Source organism: Numida meleagris, chromosome 5 (genome assembly GCF_002078875.1).
Source record: "Numida meleagris isolate 19003 breed g44 Domestic line chromosome 5, NumMel1.0, whole genome shotgun sequence".
Lineage (NCBI taxonomy): Eukaryota > Metazoa > Chordata > Aves > Galliformes > Numididae > Numida > Numida meleagris.
The window spans coordinates 48,285,348-48,304,429 of record NC_034413.1 but is presented as its reverse complement, the minus strand read 5'-3'; the positions used below and the strand labels follow the sequence as shown (position 1 = coordinate 48,304,429).

General features: G+C 36.9%; 1 long non-coding RNA gene across 1 annotated transcript; it reads right to left on the bottom strand.

The window, feature by feature from the left end:
* On the bottom strand, nucleotides 5,740-17,632 carry LOC110400640. Its single transcript, XR_002439984.1, has 3 exons — nucleotides 16,102-17,632; nucleotides 15,479-15,567; nucleotides 5,740-8,036 (listed from the first exon to the last, which is right to left on the bottom strand). It is a non-coding gene; the product is annotated as an uncharacterized LOC110400640 (long non-coding RNA).

The following is a 19,082-nucleotide window of genomic DNA, read 5'->3' as shown; positions in this document are numbered from 1 at the left end:
GGCTAGATGCCCAGCTGGTATAAACTGGCATAGCTTCACACTGAGGCTGATAAAGCACAGAGCAGTTTATGCCAGCTGAAGATCTGGCTTACAGTTACTGCTCAGTATCCTTATTGTGTGGGTGAAATCATATCTGTCTAGGACAGGATATGGCATCCAGTGATGGATACCTCAAGTGCAAAGGCTATCTACACCTCTTAAGATTTAGTCCGAAAACTCACACCATTATTATACCTTCTAAGTACCATTACCAATTACTAGAAATTGAGAAAACACACTAATAAAAAGAGACTGGAATCCTGGAAGAATTTCTATCAATAAAATAAAACTAAACTATATTCTATATATTTAGATAAATTTATATTTAGAAATACTTACACAGTAGCACTTCATTCAACCATTTCACATTTGTGATCTGCAGTCTGAAGAAAATCTGATCTTTCAGCTGAGACAAGAAGCAATTCACCCTTTCCTTCCATGACTGCACCTACCCTGATGCAGGGGATAGCACCCCGGGCCATTCCCCAGGCATGCTGGGACCCAGATGCAAAGCTTGGGAAGGCTCTAGCAGACACATCTGGCTATGTGGCAAGGTCTGAAGGCAGTTCTACTAACAGATCTGGAATAGCCTCTGGGTCTGGGCTCACTCTCTCTCCTAGGACACATTTTCCTTCTGCCCACCTTTGTTTTGTCCAATGTGTGGTGTTTATTACACACTAGAGTAATATGGACAGGCTTTATGTATTATAAGCAAGGATGTTCCCTCTACCTTTTATTCACTTTCAAATCCTTGCTTCATTAAATGCAATCTGTAGAAGATCATACCACTTGATTTTTTGCCTTTCATTTTGATCATGAAAGACTTTGAAAGATCTGATTGCTGAGTGGAGACTTGAACAAGAATTTTCCATCTTAGTTTTAAGTTAAAAAATAAAAAGGACTTTTTCTTTCTAAAAATCAGCTGAAAAATATCAGATATACTAATATTTTCCGCTTACGTTAGAGTCAGTTTGGCAATGTGAATTTGATCAAATCACTACTTGTAATACAAAACCACAAAAAATCAGTATGTGAAGCTATGCAAGTCATTGCCATATTTAAGAAGTAAAGTCTTTCACACTATTTTTACGTCATTAAGCCTTTGCTGTTTATTGTATCTGCAATGCAAAACTTACGACAGGATAGATCCTTGCAACATTAAAATTGATGAAAACTAAGAGAAAAATTGTTCTAAGACCCTGAATTCTATCAAATCGATACTTTCAGACATTGAGAAGTTTCTTTGCACCCTTCATTTTAAAACAAAAAATTATAATAAACATAGCAAACTATTTTTAAGAAGTATCATTTTGATTTATATGGATCAAAGCTTAAGAAGCCACTGGGTATGCAATATTTTTTTTCCGTGGAAAGAGCACAAAAGGAAAGATTATGGCATGGAAGATGCCAGTCACTGTGTTCTGTGCTAAAGGTGTTCAGCAAACTTTAATATAAGCTGATTTTTAATGTATATCTAATTCTCTATAAAGCAAATAGAGAAATATATGGTAGAAAAATAATGCACTAAGCGCTCCAAGTGTTTAATGGTGAAAATCTATGTTTTCCTCTGGCTTCACGCAGATGAAATTACAACAGTAGCAATTTTGTGGAACTAAAGGGAGTCCTGTTCTTCAGAGATTGAAAAAAAATCATTCGGGAACGGATAGCTCCAGAAAACATAACCCAAGGGAAATGAAAAGGACAGGGAGATTACTAGAGAGAAAAAAATAATTAGAATATTAAATGTTAAGAATAAATGAAATGTGAAAATAAGAGAGATCTCTAATTTACATGTTGCTGAAGCTTTCATGGCGTGGGTTCAGGCTCAGTTCCACTTGAGTTTAATCCTAGGAGTGCGTATAAGAACCCATACTAGCGTCACAGCACATGTGAAGAGTTAGAGAGCTGGCTGAAAAAGCACATTTAAATGACTGTGGAATTGGGAATAGAGATGGCATATCAATAGTCAGTTCCATTATATTAGACCATATTTGAAACTATCTCATGGAAACTGAGTCGACTGTACCACACATTAAGTTTTGTGTCTGAGATAAGCAATAATCATGCTTGGGTTATCACTAAAGATAACTCAGGAAAGAGTGAAGAAAAGTGGAGACAGTCTGTAAAGCATATTTGCACACACAAACTGAGATCTTGGGAAGGTACTCTTTAACATTCATTTTTCTACAGATCCCTGGCTGTTGTTCTCTTGCATCACAAGGAGGAATGTAGCCTGCTGTTCACAGTCCCATAGTACACCATATACTAAGCTTTTCTATTTTTTCATGCATCTGTGGTGCATAGATGGCTGAGAGAAGTCATTCCTTCCAAATTAATTCAAAATGACTGAAGTTAACTTCACAGGGAAATGAACTGTAGACTAGAATTTTGGCAGCAAAAAAAAAAATGGTGAAATATGTCTGGCAGATTTTTCTTTAATGTCCAAGAACAGCTGAATTATAATGGGGTGAATGATTAACTATGATTAAGAGGTGATGTCATTAATTTTTTTAGCATGTAGGAAAAAAAGTACATTTACTCAAAGCTAAGGAATTTATAACTGACTGACTGTTAGAGCCTAGCCTGTCATCTGCCACTGAAAAAGCATCGAAACAAGTCCAAAAGAGGAAGAATAATGATGAACACTCGGAAGGAGATTTCACACCATTGTCCCTTGATGAAGGAAAGCTTACCCTCAACACTTAACCTGTTTCTCTTCCAGGAAAAACAATGAAAGCCATTAGCCTAAAGTCCCTTTGTGGTATATTGAAGAAGCAGGGCACTGTCCCCAGGGTTCCTGCCCCAGGGTGACAAGAAGAGGCAGCCATCCACCCTGTGGATCAACTACAGTCTTTAAATCTGCCTCTTGTCATCATTGGTGGCATCACCTAATAACAGGTAATAGATTAGAGCTTTATAAAATAATACCATCTCACACTCCATTCTCAATATTGCTGAACATCTCTTTTTTTTTTTTTAAATTATATGTTCCAGTCACAGGAATTTTTTCCAATTATCTTTGCAGAGTAGTTTCTAGTTAGTGGCAGTGCCACAAGCTCCAAAAAGGCAAGTAGTCATGTTTTCTCTATAGCAAGCCAAGGACCAAATAAATACATTATCTGGTTCACAGTTTCAATCCTCCTTTTTCAGTAAGAGATGATACACCTAGCCTGGCTTGCACGTGTTGAGAGGTAGGGACAGAGTCCACGATCACTCTTAGACACAATAGCCTCAAGTTCTCAACACATCAAACAAAATCCTTATTTACAGTCTTTCATCTGCTAGCTTAAGTGGTCTCACTGATGCATCTGGCCCTTTATTATTGCTTTGTTACATGAGTGCCATTCAAGCTGCAAATTACTATGGAATGTTACATCATGTTCATCTTTTCTAAATTAGCATCCTTCAGTATGGCTCTCTGGTTAACGCAAGGAAAGCATGGATTGCAGTCATTCCCACTGGGTATAACATGGGGAACGCTCCATCATAAAATACCAGTCTGGAATGTATTTGGCAGATTTATGATGATGCCTTTGGAAAATGTTGGTTTAGAAAAGTCATTTCCAGCATTGTCAATTCAGGCAACTTGGCTGCCCCTGGGAATTTCCTTGTTAGTAGCAATCTTGACTGCATGAACTACAAGGAACTTGGAGCAAACTCTTGGATGTGCAAAAACGAGCTTTCATAAAGGCCACACAAAACAAGCTATTGATATTTTATGATTGTAAGTAACAGCACCAGGGAAACTTCACATAAAACATCCTCATGGATGAGTAAGAGCTATAGGATGGCTCTGCTCCTTCGTGACCTCAAGGCTGATTTATACAGGCTCTGTCCATTCAACAATTTCATCTAACTTGATAGCCAAGAATATCAGTACTGCAGCAGTAATAACTTAGCTACTATTGCTAAATGCTTTCTTTCCTCAGGCATTCCAACCTGGGTGGCTGAGGAAATTTAAACTGAAATACTTCCTTCTTCACTTTCCATCAGCACTTCAGTCCAGGTCAAGTAGGGAAATACACTGGAACAATAAAAATACTACATCAGACAACGATCTTCTTAAGTAGAAAAGGCCATTTAGGCCCACTTTGGTGTTGGCCTGCAGTGCGAAGAATGTGCTGCAGTAGTTAAGGCAAGGCTTCAAGCTTATCTGTTTAAAATACATTTTCGATATCAGAAAGTATTTTGAATTATGCAAACAAAAACTTTTCCATGTCTCAGTTCACACTGCTGGAAAGTACACTTTGTTTGGAATTATAAATTAACCAAGCTGTTTCTTTAAAAATACATATATTGTCTATAGCGACTTAACTGTCATACTAGCTTACTCTGAAGTTTGAAGACAATCTGCAGAGGCTTACCACTGCAGTTCTGTATGGGGTTAAAAAGAGTCTGCACAGTAAAATATCACTCATTGCTTTGACAGTATATAATGCCCTTAATTCCTCATGCACAGATCAGATGTTGGTTGTGGAAAACATCTGCTTCTGCTCATACATAATAAGACGAAAAAAAGAAAAAAAATAACACAACAAAGATCAGAGATTAGTGGCACTGTTGCAGAATTCTGGCTCAGAATTTAAGCAACCATAGTGTCATGGGACATTCTTTTCCTGAGCTGCCTGTGCTTTATGTTTCTAATATTTTAGTACTAATTTATTGTTTAATTCTTTTTTATTGAGCAGCAACAGATATCCTTGTTAGTACTGAACAATATCTATTCTGGAGTGGAATTTTTTGAAAAACTGAACAAGAAAATAAGGTATTTGAAGACTCATGCAGTTCAGTTTAGGAATATCAGTTTATTTCATTCAGCTACTGGCAAGTTAGTAGAGCAGCAAGTTGGTTACTTGGTAACACAAAGTCTCCAATTTAGGTACTTAGCAGAACAGGCTTGGTGATCAGACAGCTATTTAAGACTTCTATTTCATGATGCACACACACTGCGGACATACATGCAACATTCAAGGCCCTGCACTGTGACTTGAAAAAGCATGGTGTTCCTCCAAAAAAGTGTAAGTGCACCCAGACATGGCAGTCCCAACTCCAGCTCAGTCTTCTTCACAGAGCTGAATTTCCCTGGAGCTTTGCCCCAAAGTGAGTTGTTTTTTCCCCAGTTAATTTATTTCTAAGTTGGACAATCAGCAAAAGCCTCCAGTGGCCTCATTAAGCCATTATGACTCCCTGACACACTTATTAAACGGGGACATCAGTGGACCAAGGACCTAAAGACAAGGTGCCCTCAGTGGATGGACCTCTGACTTTCTCATTCTCGGCTGGCTGCCCATCTCAGCAAGCCTCCAGCCCTCGCTCCCTGTGGCGATGGAAGTCCTTGTAATGCATAGGAAAGCCTCCCTGAAACTGAAGTCCTTGTCACTGGGACAGCCCTGGCCCTGTGACCATTCCACAGAGTGACCAGGCAAGGATTCACAAGTCTAAGGAACTGTATACTTCATTTTGATTTTCCCAGTGAAAATAATCATGACTACTAAAAATGCCAGTCCAACTGACTGAACTGAAACTGCTGTTCTTAGCAAAAAAGGATTCTGATGGAAAAAAAATTCTTTCTGGATCCAGTAACATCTGCTTGCAACCAGACCATTTTCTATCTATTCTAGGGGGCTTCTGAATCCCCCTTCACTTTTTCTTAAGTTCTCCATTCTATCACAGTAAAATTACTCTCACAACAGTGGTAGTTTCATATTACATTCTTTTTTACATGTTTTTCGTTGATACAGATTTATTAAAGTAAGTTTTTTTCAGTTATATCCTAGTGCCTTTTGAAGTCAGTGTTCCAGGGTCTGGTCTTTAATATTTGTCTGGATTGATTAAACAATTTGAATTCATATTACAACATAATATATGTTCTATTTATCACAAATTGATGTAATTTAATACAGTAGCTATCCAGGCTGTATATTTTTAAGTATTAAGCAAAGTAACTTCACAAAATTGTTCATGCTCTTTGTTCTTATAAATGTTTCATTGTTACAGAACTTAATTAACATAATAAAACAATTGTTATAGCAAGCAAGAAATTAAACATATTTTATTAAAGGCATCTAATGAGAATAAATCAGATATTACCTCCTAGCTCATAATTTATTTGCAGATGAAATACCTTCCTGTGTGTTTTCTATTTTTCACCACCTAATTATGGGAAGAAAAATCTGTTACAAATAATTGAGGAAATACTGGATCAGCCTCAATATTTACTGACTTTTTTTTTTCCTTTATCAGAGTCCAGCTCAGTACTAGAGTTACATTTACAGCAGATTTCATCTGATCATTTTTCATGTAAGTTAAAAGGTTATCATGTAGATAAGCCCAACTACGTGTAAAAATGCATGTATCCCAAGTTATTGCTTACATAATGATTCAACTTCAGAGAGAAAATGGATTACTGTAGGTAACTGGGAATATATCTTGGATAAATAAGTTCAAAACCAAAATGACCTGCACAGAGTTGGATTTAATGAATATACATGCTGATAACTTTATGCTTTTTGGAGGGCTGCAAGTACTGAAGTTTTTCTGTCAGACTTCTATCTTGTTCTATCTCTAATATGGAGGTACGTGACACGTCCAGACCTTTGGGTTAGAAAACCATTCCTGTTTTCTCAAACCACGCAATCTGCTATAGTTGTTCACACTAAATTTCTGTTTGAGAGCATCCATAATCATATCTAGTATTAACTTTGACACAGCCTCTGATAACACCAGAAGAAAATGTTATATACCAAAGATCCTGAACCTCTTCCTCTACCTTATTCTCTCACATACGATGCACTCTGACCTTCATAAATCAGCCCACATTAACATTTACATACAATAAGCTCTTTGTTCTTCACATATATGATTTCAGATATAACTTTTACTTATAACTACTCTTCCTGCTTAGTAATATCTAAAGTATTATAAGCCTTCTTTTACCCACAGTCAGAAATAAATTTGGTACTGATTATTCTCAGTATTTTTATGTTCTTACCCAAGACAGATAGAGTATTACATTTTTTTCTTCTGTGTAATAAGAGAACAATCCTTCAGATATACTTGTATTATATATACTTGTATGCAAACATATGTTGTTTTTATTTTTTCAAGTTTTACCAATATTTAGCTAGCATGCAAATCACACTAGACCTACAGCAAAGAATATACTAAATTAACTACAATAAAGGGATGTTAGGCTGCATCACTTCAAAGCTCATAGAAGCTAAAGGTGTGGTCTAAAACAAGTTTCAAAAATATTACCTCAAATATGTAACTATAAAGTAATTGTTTTCTGAGTTGGAATACGATACAAGATAGCAGAATACCTCCTGTTCTACAAAATGAAACCTTAATTGTTTTCCTGAAATATCTTAGCCTTTTCCAGCCTCCTTTGTCTCTCAGGACCCAGCCACGCATCTAAAAAGAATCCCTCACAAAGCTCTTCTTCCCCATTTGGACTTTGTTTACATCAGGCTTCTGGTTACCAGAAGCTCTACAGAAAGATCTTACACAAAGCACGGCTGTTGTGTTGTGAAAGAGAACTCTGCAACTGCCTTAAATGGACATCAAGTACAAAGGGAAACAAAGGGCAAAGACGTATATATTGAATTTATCTACTTACATGAACTAGACTTTAAAAATGAAAATATGCTTGTATATTCAATGAAAGAATTCAAATATAATTAGATGCGCAACTAGATTTTTTACTTGCCTCAGCTCGTAGTCCCATTTGGAGTTTACATTCCAGAGAACAAAGTAAAATTAAAACCTGATGTAACTATTTATTCCCCAACAAACTATCCAGAATTATTGCAGTTTTATACAACTGAAGTCTCTGGAGTTCTCAGTTACATTCAGGTTCCTTCAGGAAATTATATCCCATTCCTGAGGCGTACAGGAATGAGAATGCTACCAAGCTCAATCCTCCAAGTCTTCCAGGCTGCATGGAATGGTAAGATTTCTTCCCAGGATTTTTTCCAAGAAAAATTCAGCTGTGCACACTGTAAGACAGCACAGTTTAAGTTCTCTTGAATCACAGTTTAAGATAAGCCAGAACACAGTAGGAAAAAAAAAGTTGTTGATAAGAAAGGAGAAGCACTGGCAAAATTAATACGAAGAAGGACATACTATCCCTTATACTCCTTTTCCTTTGAAAACATCGATTAAACTGAAAATAAATAAATAAATCTATTTCAAGTCAAGACTTTCTGAAGATGGAAAAAAGATGTTGTACCGTCTGAAAACAGCAGCATTCCTAGCACATAAACACTGCATTTTCCCAATGAGTATTTTAAAATCAGGTGTTTCACAATCCTCCTTACTTTGTACAGGCTGAACTGTTGATTTACTGGCACCTTCCTTAGTACATTTTATGTAGCACAGTGTCCTCTCACTTTGAAAAAAAAAATGTGTTCGCAATACAGGAACATTTGTTCTGAAACATCACTGGAAACATAAGTGAACTAGTGTGTGTGTTCTTTTAAGGATGAGGAGGTTGAAGAAATCAAATGAATTAAATGGCAGCCTCTAATAGACACCAGAAAAGACTAATCAAATAGAAACTGTTCATTACAGTTGCTGAGAACACATTTGCCCTCTCAGCCCCATACGAGATGGCTCAAGTACTGGCAAATTCATTTTACAGAAGCTCTGTAATCTTAACAGATAACAACCTTTAACTTTCCACAAGCCCCAAAGAAAAAACAGCCCTTGATTTAATTTTCAATACAACCTGAAGAAGCATGACAATCTGGGAGTTATGCTCTCTGGATGGATCTGGTTTTGCAGAAATTTACAAACACAATTCAGTAAGTTCCTCATTTTTATTTTTATTTTTTAAATATATTCTGCAAAATACTTGAGAAAAAATACTATATATACAAAATTGAAGATTCAAGATCCTATTTTCCTTCTTCTGAGCCACCAAACTGCAGGAGCTTGAGCTAAGATAATAAATCCTTTCGTATTCTCCCTATGCATAGGAGTTATTTTGTTCATGTAGCTGATAAATGTTCCTAAATGCCTTACCTTCCTGGCGTTGCTGTATTATGCTATGTGATATCGTAATTATGATACCATTTCATTATCAGGGAAGAAAACATAAATTTGCTGTGAAGTAAAGACTACACTTCACAGAATGTAATACAGAAAAGTAGGTTTCCTCTATCTTTTACTATACTTTCAGGACAAGAATTTCCTGCATTGGAAGGTCACAAAACCGAGGACTTTTTGACAGAAAATACGTACTAGCAGAAGCAGAGCTTTGGCTTTCAGAGGAATTGACGTAAATGCATTCAGCTTACAATTTGTATCAGGTACAGAAGAGTATAAAAATCAGTATAAAAAACATAACTGAGATACAACAGTTTATAGCACAACTCCTACACTGGAAAACAAGAAATCCCATTTCTGTGAGCTTCCAGTGGATAGTTTTAGAGCTGAGAATTTTCCCTGTATAAAAACCAGATTCCATACAGATAGCAGAACACACTTAACCTTGGCAGGCCATCCAGGTACAGGGCCCACAAAAGGAGCAGAAAGATTTCTACTGTCTACTATTCCTGTAAGATAAGATGACAAAAAGGATTACCCAACAGTTTGTCATGCAACCAACCTTTGAAGTCATGGAGAGCAGAATACAAAGAGATGAGATCTATTCAAAAGATAAAAGGGCAGATTTGTGAAATATGGAACAAAAGATGAACGTTATCAGAAAATGGTTGAATGTTGTGTTCAGTAATTAAACAACGTTAACAAATCATTTATGCTACCAGACATGTTACAGATTCTAGGACTATTGTTCCGAATTTCTGAAAACTCAGAAGGACACAACTTGAAGAAGGTCAGATATTTTGGATCACTCTTCTGTCTACCGTGCTCATGAAAACAGAAACTTTTGGGAGACGAAAAGTGAAACCGTGTGAAACTGACAAGAAAAGCAAACATGAAGATACTATTCTTCTGGCTTGTTGTTTTTGTTTAATGCTGTTGTCAAAGAATGCTTTATTGTACATACAGCTAGAGTTGCTCATATTGTAAGGAAGCACATTCTTGAGTTATTATCCATGAGTTATTTGCAACATGCAAATGAGTTGCTAAAAATGAGAATAAAAACTTCATTGCATTTTCCTCAAGAAGCCTTTTAGAACTGGACGAACAATTCAAAATAAACACTATTTCCTATATGTTGTTTCCCCTGTTAGAATTGAGCCACAAGCCAATAATAATCTTTCAGAATTTACTTATTATTCATCACTGTTCAGTGACAATTGTGCAAACAAACTACTGCTATGGATTATCTGAAATGTAAGGCTATCATCTGCACATAATTATGTGACAGATCACTGAAATTACACATTATATAGATTATCTCTGTTTCATAAAATTAAGTATACCTGAAAATTATTATTTTTAAGATCTCCAAGTGATTAGAAAGTATTAATGGCAGGAATCTAATAATTTTCCTACATGTGACTAAGTAGAGACATCTTTCCTGGTAATACGGGAAGACCTCTGTTTTCAAGGCTTGTCCCGAGTGAGCTGCCTAACAAAACTTCCATTTTCTTTTTACTTGTCATACCTATCAAGGAGCAAGCAAAACATGAATGTGCTTGATGCTGTTCACATACACTGCCCACAGAGCCTAGTCTCACTTTGATTGCTTTTATTTGTACACAAGAATTACTATATCCTGCCCCATCTTTGAAGACACTCAAGATAAGGCTGGACAGGGCTCTGAGCAACCTGATCTAGCTGTATGCATCCCTGTTCATTGCAGGGGAGCTGGAAGAAACGGCCTTTAAGGGTCCCTTCCAACTCAAATGATTCTGTGATTCTTATCAACTGCATGCTATTCCAGTCACCTGCTTGACACTTGGGCTGAAGTCGCAGGCCTCTGTATTCACTTAAAGAGTCATATCTAGTTCTGTTGTTGTGGTTCTTAGTTTTGCTCATTCACCATCTCATTACATATGCCCTGCATCAAGTAAATAAATAAATAAAGGGGGATGTGGTCATTACTAGTACAGGATTTTCCAACAGCTGTAGCCTAAAGACCTGCTGGAGGCCTTGGTTATTACAGACGATAGATATCAACCTTTCTTGCTGCTAATTAAAACATAAGGAAAAAAAAAACAAAACACGTAGGTAAGTATTAGCTTTAAGATTCACTTCCTGTAACAAAATAATATCCACAACTGTGGATTTGCTTATGAATGGCTGAAGCCTCACCAGCGACTAATTATCTCTCTTCAGCAACCACTTTGAAGACGGGATTTTACTCTGGAGCTGCTGCATGGATCTGAAAGGGTTACACATGACTTGCACTTGAAGCTCCTCACAGCTGTGGGACATGATATTTATATTAAAATTGCTGTAAACAGTCTGTTTCATTAGGTACTTTGTCCTGCTCCCTCTGACCTTCTTAAATTCATGCAGAGTGCTCACTTCAGTCAATGACACTTTTGTGGAAGACTGAAAGGATGAGCCCAACTTGTGGCCTGATAAAGTTAGACTTCATTCCAGTATGCTACAATGAAGCATCTATACCACACATGTAAAAGAAACATAGCTTTCTTCTTGTTATGAAGAAAATAGAAGTAACTTTGTTAAGTTCCATAATGTGAAGAAACGGCCAAATCCTAGTACTTGTTTAAGTTAAAGTAACTTATATTTTACATAGCTTCACACATAGGCTGGATGTGATATTCACAATTTTTCCAACATTATTTGAATTAAAACTACTCTGAAAATGATTTCAACGTATTTAAGTATTCTCTATCTCTGATGTTTCTTCTTTGATAGAAGATCCAGTGGCTGCATGCTATGGACACTTCCTGAGTTTCAATTCCAAGCCAGTACGATATTACATTTATATGAGATAGTGATTATAGCATAAGAGATTACTGAAATACAATTATTTTTAGACTTTAGGGAGTTCTACATTGTTCCTGACTGCATCTGTTAAGATCTCGTAAAAACTGAGCCAGATGCTGCATGGTATGCAAACACTCTCAGTTGTACAGATCATATGTGCAAAGACTACAAAAATACACTCTGTAAAGTAACTGTGATTATGAACAACACGATAGGCAGCTAAGATTGAATTCTGTCCATTTAAATTGCATAATCCACACAAATTTATGGGAAAACTTCAGCTGTCACTGAAACTGCCTTACATGAGAACAAAATTGCTCTTAAATATTTAATGTCAGCAATAGAGACAAGCAGAAAGGAGAATACATTAGAAAGATAAAAATAGGTATCTACTGATTAAGGGGTGATTGGAAATAATTCACCAAATTCTCAGCTAGTGTAAGTCAGTTTAATTCTACTGACCTCTAATTCCTCATCATCCCTCACCGTACCCTAGTCAGCTTTGAGACATGGAATAAGAGTCTACAGCCTGCCTAAAAGACTGTATTGCTACATCTTAGAGCTTTTAATATATGATTTGCATGATTACTGGTATTTTTCTCCACAGGTCACAGCTCGTTATAAGTTCTGTTATCAGTTACAGCTTAAGATGGTAAACAGTTACAGATATGTGTGCATCTATTGAAGTCAGATCTTATGCTCAACTGATTTGATCCAGAGCTGCAGTTTTGATCCAAGTGCATGAACTATGCACTACACTTCCTTTGTGCTTATGAATCTGTCCTTCAGATACCAACCGAGACACAAATGGGCCTTTCCCCACTCCTAAGCAGTACAGTGCTTCCTGTGTTCTCTCTTATCAGCAATCACAACATCTTTTTGTGATTAGTTGCCTCTTGCTTATACTGTATGACTAGCAGGCATAAACTAACATTTATAGATAAAAACAACTGTTCAGGAAGCAGCATCTAGAAGAGCAAATCAATACAACAGGCTTTGGAGAACACAATCATTTGCACTGAGGTTTCCATCAATCAGCTCATTCTTTTTAAACATAGAGACACTTGAAAAGCAGCAACCCTTCTTTAGTTAAGTCACTGCTCTAGTATCACTAACTTTTGGGATTATTCCGCTCTTCTCTGGTCATCTACCAAAAGTTTTAAATCTGTTACAGTCTCTTAATTATTTCAGAAGCAATGGATCATCTTCTCTTTGAAAAAGGTCTTACGGAGATTTCTCAAGAAAATTCTGGCATTTTAGGGCATATCAGTGTGAATGACCATATATACCAGACACAAGTATCTTTTTTTGGAGCAGAGTTGTACTACTGGTCTGACACAGCTTCCTTAATTTCAAAACACTGAATTATACACACAACCTCTTTGGCAACACATAGAACTATTTGATTTCCCTGTCCTCATAAATAGCATCACATTACATATCAAGACCTTAACTGTGAAAGGCCAACAAAAGTCTTCTGAAAATACCAGATGACACCAGTCTAGGCTTTGGGTATTTGAATTCAAAATTAGACGTTGCTGGCCTCAAAAATCTGGAAGTAAATATAAGGCTGGATCTAGACAAGAAGAAGAAAGCTGGAAAAGCAATGCAAACATCTCTGCATCCAGTTGCGTTCGAAAGAGTATAGCTGTATTCACGCAGACATACCCAACTCACAATCTTTCCAATGTTAAAAATCTCACTGATTGTCAGGTTTGCTTATTTCAGCCTTATTTACAGTTCCAAGTATACAGTACCTTTGAAAATGATTAAGTGGCCAAATGCTCAAAACTATCTCAAACAAATCAAATTACCACATGCAAATCCATCCTCTAGCTTATTCTTGAAAACGGCTATCTTTTTAACTCTATATTTAAACTTTTTAATTCTGCAATTTCGTATGTCTTATGCTTCTACAAACCTTCACTCTTGACTTTGAAAGTGCTCCTGTCAACACATAGTTATAAATCACTGTGACAGGAGGGCAGCTGGTTACTGACTTGTTCTTCATAGCAATTGCTGTACATTTACAGCAGAAACAAAGTTTGTTCGGAAAAGAGATGTACAATAGGCTGCATAACAAGACGAAAAAATGCCAGTTTGCAAAACAGAAGATTTATGACACTTACTGGATACAGAAAAGGCATTACAACACATTGCATATTTTGACTTCAAAACTGAAAGACCTTATAAAAAATATTATCTATTTAAATGCCCTTTCCTACACTGTACCAAGTAGGTATGTCATCACAAAGTAAATAAGTCAGAATATTTGTGTGATCTTTAATTAGAAGACCAATTTTCATTAGCCAGAAAAACTAAGAAAATGCACACTCCAAGGCATATTAATCTAATTCAACCTAATGATTATGCTTCAGCCTTCATGGAGTATCAGACAAATACACAGATGGGTAAGATTATGACCCAGATGAATTCAAAGGGAAAAAAATCTATTAGTTATTAAAAGACCTAGAAATTCAAGCTTAGTCTAACCTTAAGCATCAACAGTACAAGGAATTCTCCCTGCTTTATTACGTGAAATGTCAAAGAGTTTTTATGATTATTATTGCAGCGATATGGCCCATTTCTGAAGATGTTCAGCATTTTGTAGTTCTAGATCAGAATCTTATTTTCTGAGAAAAAGACAATTTTGTCTTAGCTACACAATATATATATTCAACAACTTATCTTCACCCTGTGATCATACTTAAATTCTGTAATTACATATTCTGTAATAATTCTGTTTTCCTTATCTCTGAACTGCCTTCTGTGAACACAGTAAGAACACAAAAAACCTCAGATAAGCCGTATTATCATTTTCCAAAACAGATAGTACATCCTATTATCCCACAGGCATCTCTATGATGCAAACAGCGTGTACCTTTATGGACAATTTGTGCACGTGAAATAGACTTCCCTGTGAGAATAAAGAGAAAACTATGATTCGGAAAGATACGTCTCAAGAAATAAAATGCTCTGTTATTTTTGTTCTCTTCCTTTGTAGTAAGTTTATACCCTTATGACTATATATATAATTTTAAGTGCCACTGCATACAGTTCTTAACAGTGTTTAAATGTAAGCATTAGCACATCTATGTAAGTATTATTGTTTTCCTCTTCCTCTAAAGTTATAATAGACCATAAAAAATAAACACTACTCTGCCCAAAATAATAAAACCTTCTGTTCTTAATTTATTTTTCATTTTCACATCTCTACTCACAGTGTAAAAAAATAAAATAAAGTAAAATGTTGTGGTGCTCGTAAGTCACTAGATTCTTCACTCACTTTATCTAAAATTAATACAAACTCACATATTTAGGACAAGACCCTTGGCCCTTTTTGAACTCTTCCATCATAGATAAGCCCCTGTGCAGCACAGGAAGGATTCTCATGGGGAAGATGTGATAAGAAGGGGCTATCAGGCAAGATCACAAGCTATAATGTTGAGCTTGTAATAGCTGTCAACCCCAGGGACACAAGACGATATTTGTGCAAGCAAGAGCCAGGCCCTTTCCTTAGAAAAATTCCAACTCAGTTTGAAGTCTGGAAAAAGTAAATAATTCTTACCTCCTGGATTTGAAGAACAAACTTGACTTTTCTGCAGGTATGGGACATTGGAGTCATGTTTCATCATGATTCTCACAGTAAGGTGCACCCTGAAATTAAAAAAAAAAAAAAAAGCCAAATCAGGCTTTAGGAAATTGAATTAAATAGAGAACAATGTAATTATGAGTCACTTATACCTTGAATGTTGCCCTGAATACTGATTATACATTTATTTATTTCTTTTAAACAGACCCAGTCCCCTTATCCCCAAATTATATTGGGGGATTGAAAGATGTCCAAATCTTCGTGGCAAGATGACCACGGCAGGCTGCCATACACCCAACCAGCCACTCTTTCTCCTTCAGAAGGATGCAGAAAAAATAAAATGGAAAAGCTTGTAGGTCAAGAGAAAAACTGGGGGTTCACTTTTCAGTTACTATTTAGGCAAAATAGACTTGACTTGTGGAAAAATAATTTGTTAACAGTTAAAATAGATTTGGAGTAAGAAAAAAAAAAACACACAACAATTTAGAACACCACCTTTCCTGCCAATGCTTTTTCTCCCAGGCCCAACTAACTTCTTCACTCCCAACTCCTTTATCTGTCCCACTCATGCCCACTTTATCTCTTCCCTTTCTCCTCACCTTTTTCACCTGCTCCAATGGGGGCCCTCTCCATGGGCTGGAGTCCTTCTGGAAAATTCCACTCCGGTGTGGGCTGCATTTCCTGTCAGGAGAACTGCCCCAGCATAAACTCTCCACAGACTGCAGCTCCTGATAGAAGAGAACACATCCTAGTACAAATCCTCTCCATGCCTACAGCTTCTGTCAGGAAAAATCTGCTCAAGCACAGCCAAAATTTCTGAGGAAAAATACAGTACAGCATAGGCTCTCCAAAGCCACGTTGTCTGTCACAGAAAAACATGTCACAGCACAAATCTTCTCCATGGCCACAGTCCCTGTCAAGAGAACTTCCTCCAGGATGGCTCTCCCGTGCCACAAATTCTGTCAGTAAAACTCTGCTCCAGGGTGTGTTCTCCATAGCCTCAGTTGCTGTCAGGAAAACTGCTCCAGCACAGGCTCTCCATAGTTGCACTTTCTGTCAGGAAAACTGCTCCAGTGCAGGCTCTCCAAAGCCACAGTTCCTGGAACTGACTCCAGCATAGAGTTCTTTGTGTGGAAATCTAATGTGACATTTTCCACTCTGTAAGCTACAGGGAAATGCCTCCCCTTCTACAACCTCTCCAGGGGCTGTAAGGGAAGCTTCTCCCAACCCCCTTCCTTGAGCACAACACCCAGAAGACTATCCCTCACTCACATTTTGTTTTCCTTCACCAGCTCTGCAGCACTCTGCCCTTTGTTCTCACTGAGGCACCAGGTGCTTTCACTGATTGGCTGATTCCAGCTGGGATACATTGGAACCACCTGGAACCATCTAGAACCATCTGGAAGAACAGTGTGTCCAGCACTCTTTCCCCACTGCTAAAATCCTGCTACAGGCACCCAAAACAACCATTCAGCAAGACGTATTTCAGGAACATGGGCTCTACACACAGAGTTATAATAGGCCTTGCTTCTCCAGCCTGGGGAATGGTGAGGGGAGCAAAGCATTGGGAGCACATATGAAAACTGAGTATTTCTCAGACCTTCTGGTACAAGAGCTCGAGGAGAAAAAATACAGCTGAGGCAGGCCAGCTTCAGAACAAGTATTAGGAACTGGTTCTTCATGCAGAATCAGGTAAAGCTGGAGTAGAGAACATTTTTGGATGCAGAGAACAGGAAAGTATGATTGGAGGAAATACTATGTCCTTTTTCTGCTTGTGCCACAGCGAAGCACCTGCCCAGTAGCCCCTGTGACAGGAGGGCTGGCCTAGGCACATTGCTGACCTGAACCAAACAACCATTCTCAAGCATTTAAATCACTAACAGATACCACTGTCTATTAAACATAGCAATGCTCCCAGGTGTACGAAAAGTCAGGGGAGCTAGTATTCTCCCAAAATCCGCACAACCCAGATCACATTTTAGTTTTAACTGGTTTTTTTTTTTGTTTGTTTGTTTGTTTAACAGAACACAGGATAACTACAGAAATCAGACACTGAGTTTTCATGCATGCAAAGCTGATTGGAAAGAACTACCTAGAACATTTTATTCCAAACTTCTAGATTGTAAAAATCTTGAGAAGATTTCTTAGAAATTAAGAAGGAATACAATTCAGTTCATAAATTAGCCAATCTCTTGGTATTTTCTGTGAAATTCTCTAACCAATACAAACTCAGCCAGGGAATCTCTAATAGGAATATTCATGTATGAGCTGATTTTTAAATTCACTAAAATTCAAGGCTGTGCTGTAGCCAAATATGTGCTTCCATGGTCCTTCAGGAAGAGAGTGTTTTTCTGAATCCTTTGTGTTATGGGAGCTATTAAAGAATAATTTTTACTGTCCGTGCTGTTCCTATATAAACATTTATGCATTTGGCATAAGATAACTGATACATGTGCCTTTATAGTCCTCTCCCACAAAGAAAAAGATTAGCATGTTTAGTTGGAGGCAAACCACAAATATGTGGAAGATGGGCACACTGCCTTCCCTTGACTTTTGGAAGTATTGTCTCAATAAAAGGGAAAAAAAACATGGTAGATGTTATTCCTTTCTTAGGAAATCACTGATCTTTTATAACTTTAATATATCACTGTTTTAATAAGAAGGCTCTTTTGCAGAAGATTTCCTTTTTTAAAGAATCTTTCTCATTGTATTCTTGTAACACACTATAGTTTCGTGAACTATGTATCTTAGCAACTCAGAGTTGAGTACCAATATTCTTTGATGACAGGAGGAGCACTGCAGTCAGAACAGGCTAGACTGTGAGGCACCTCCTGCTCTTGTATGATAAACACTCAATAAAAAAGAAAATAATTTTCACACCCTATCCTTATCTATACAGGCTGCATAATTTTTTTAAAATAAGTTAAAATAACTTAATGAAAGAATGTAAGAGTATAAGAGAACAAATGATCCAGGTTCACTTTGTAACAAAAGGCATACCTACATGACTATGGGATTAAAATATGTATATACACAGATCACAGATGTATTTTGGGTGTTGATTCTGTAGGGTGTCCAAGTGGCCAAAAGCATAATCACATTTCAAATACATTAATTTATGATTACAACACTTCAGGAAAAAAAATGAGAATTAGGACATGTCAAAATCAAAGCCTAAAAAAAAGAAAATATTAAAGCTATTACACACAGTACTCTAAAGCAGAGCCAAGGCAACTCACAGAAACATCTCTAAGTAGGACAGCAACAAATTGTTTCATTTCATTGCAGATTTTATAGCAACAATTGGCAACTAATTGCTTATGGTGCCTATTACATATATCACTATACAGAAAAAAGGCAGGTGAATAGATGTAACTTATTTCAGGAAAATCCTGAAAGGATCCTGCAAGGACAGATACATTTACCTTTAAGTGGAGGAATTCATAGTAATATATTCTCTATATACTCTGTGTTCTGCCTACTTTGAATATTCCTACATCTTCCTTGTAAATGTAGCCGTAGCTTTAAAAAACCTCCTTGCAAACTATATGATGATGAGATTCAGATGGTTGTGCTACTG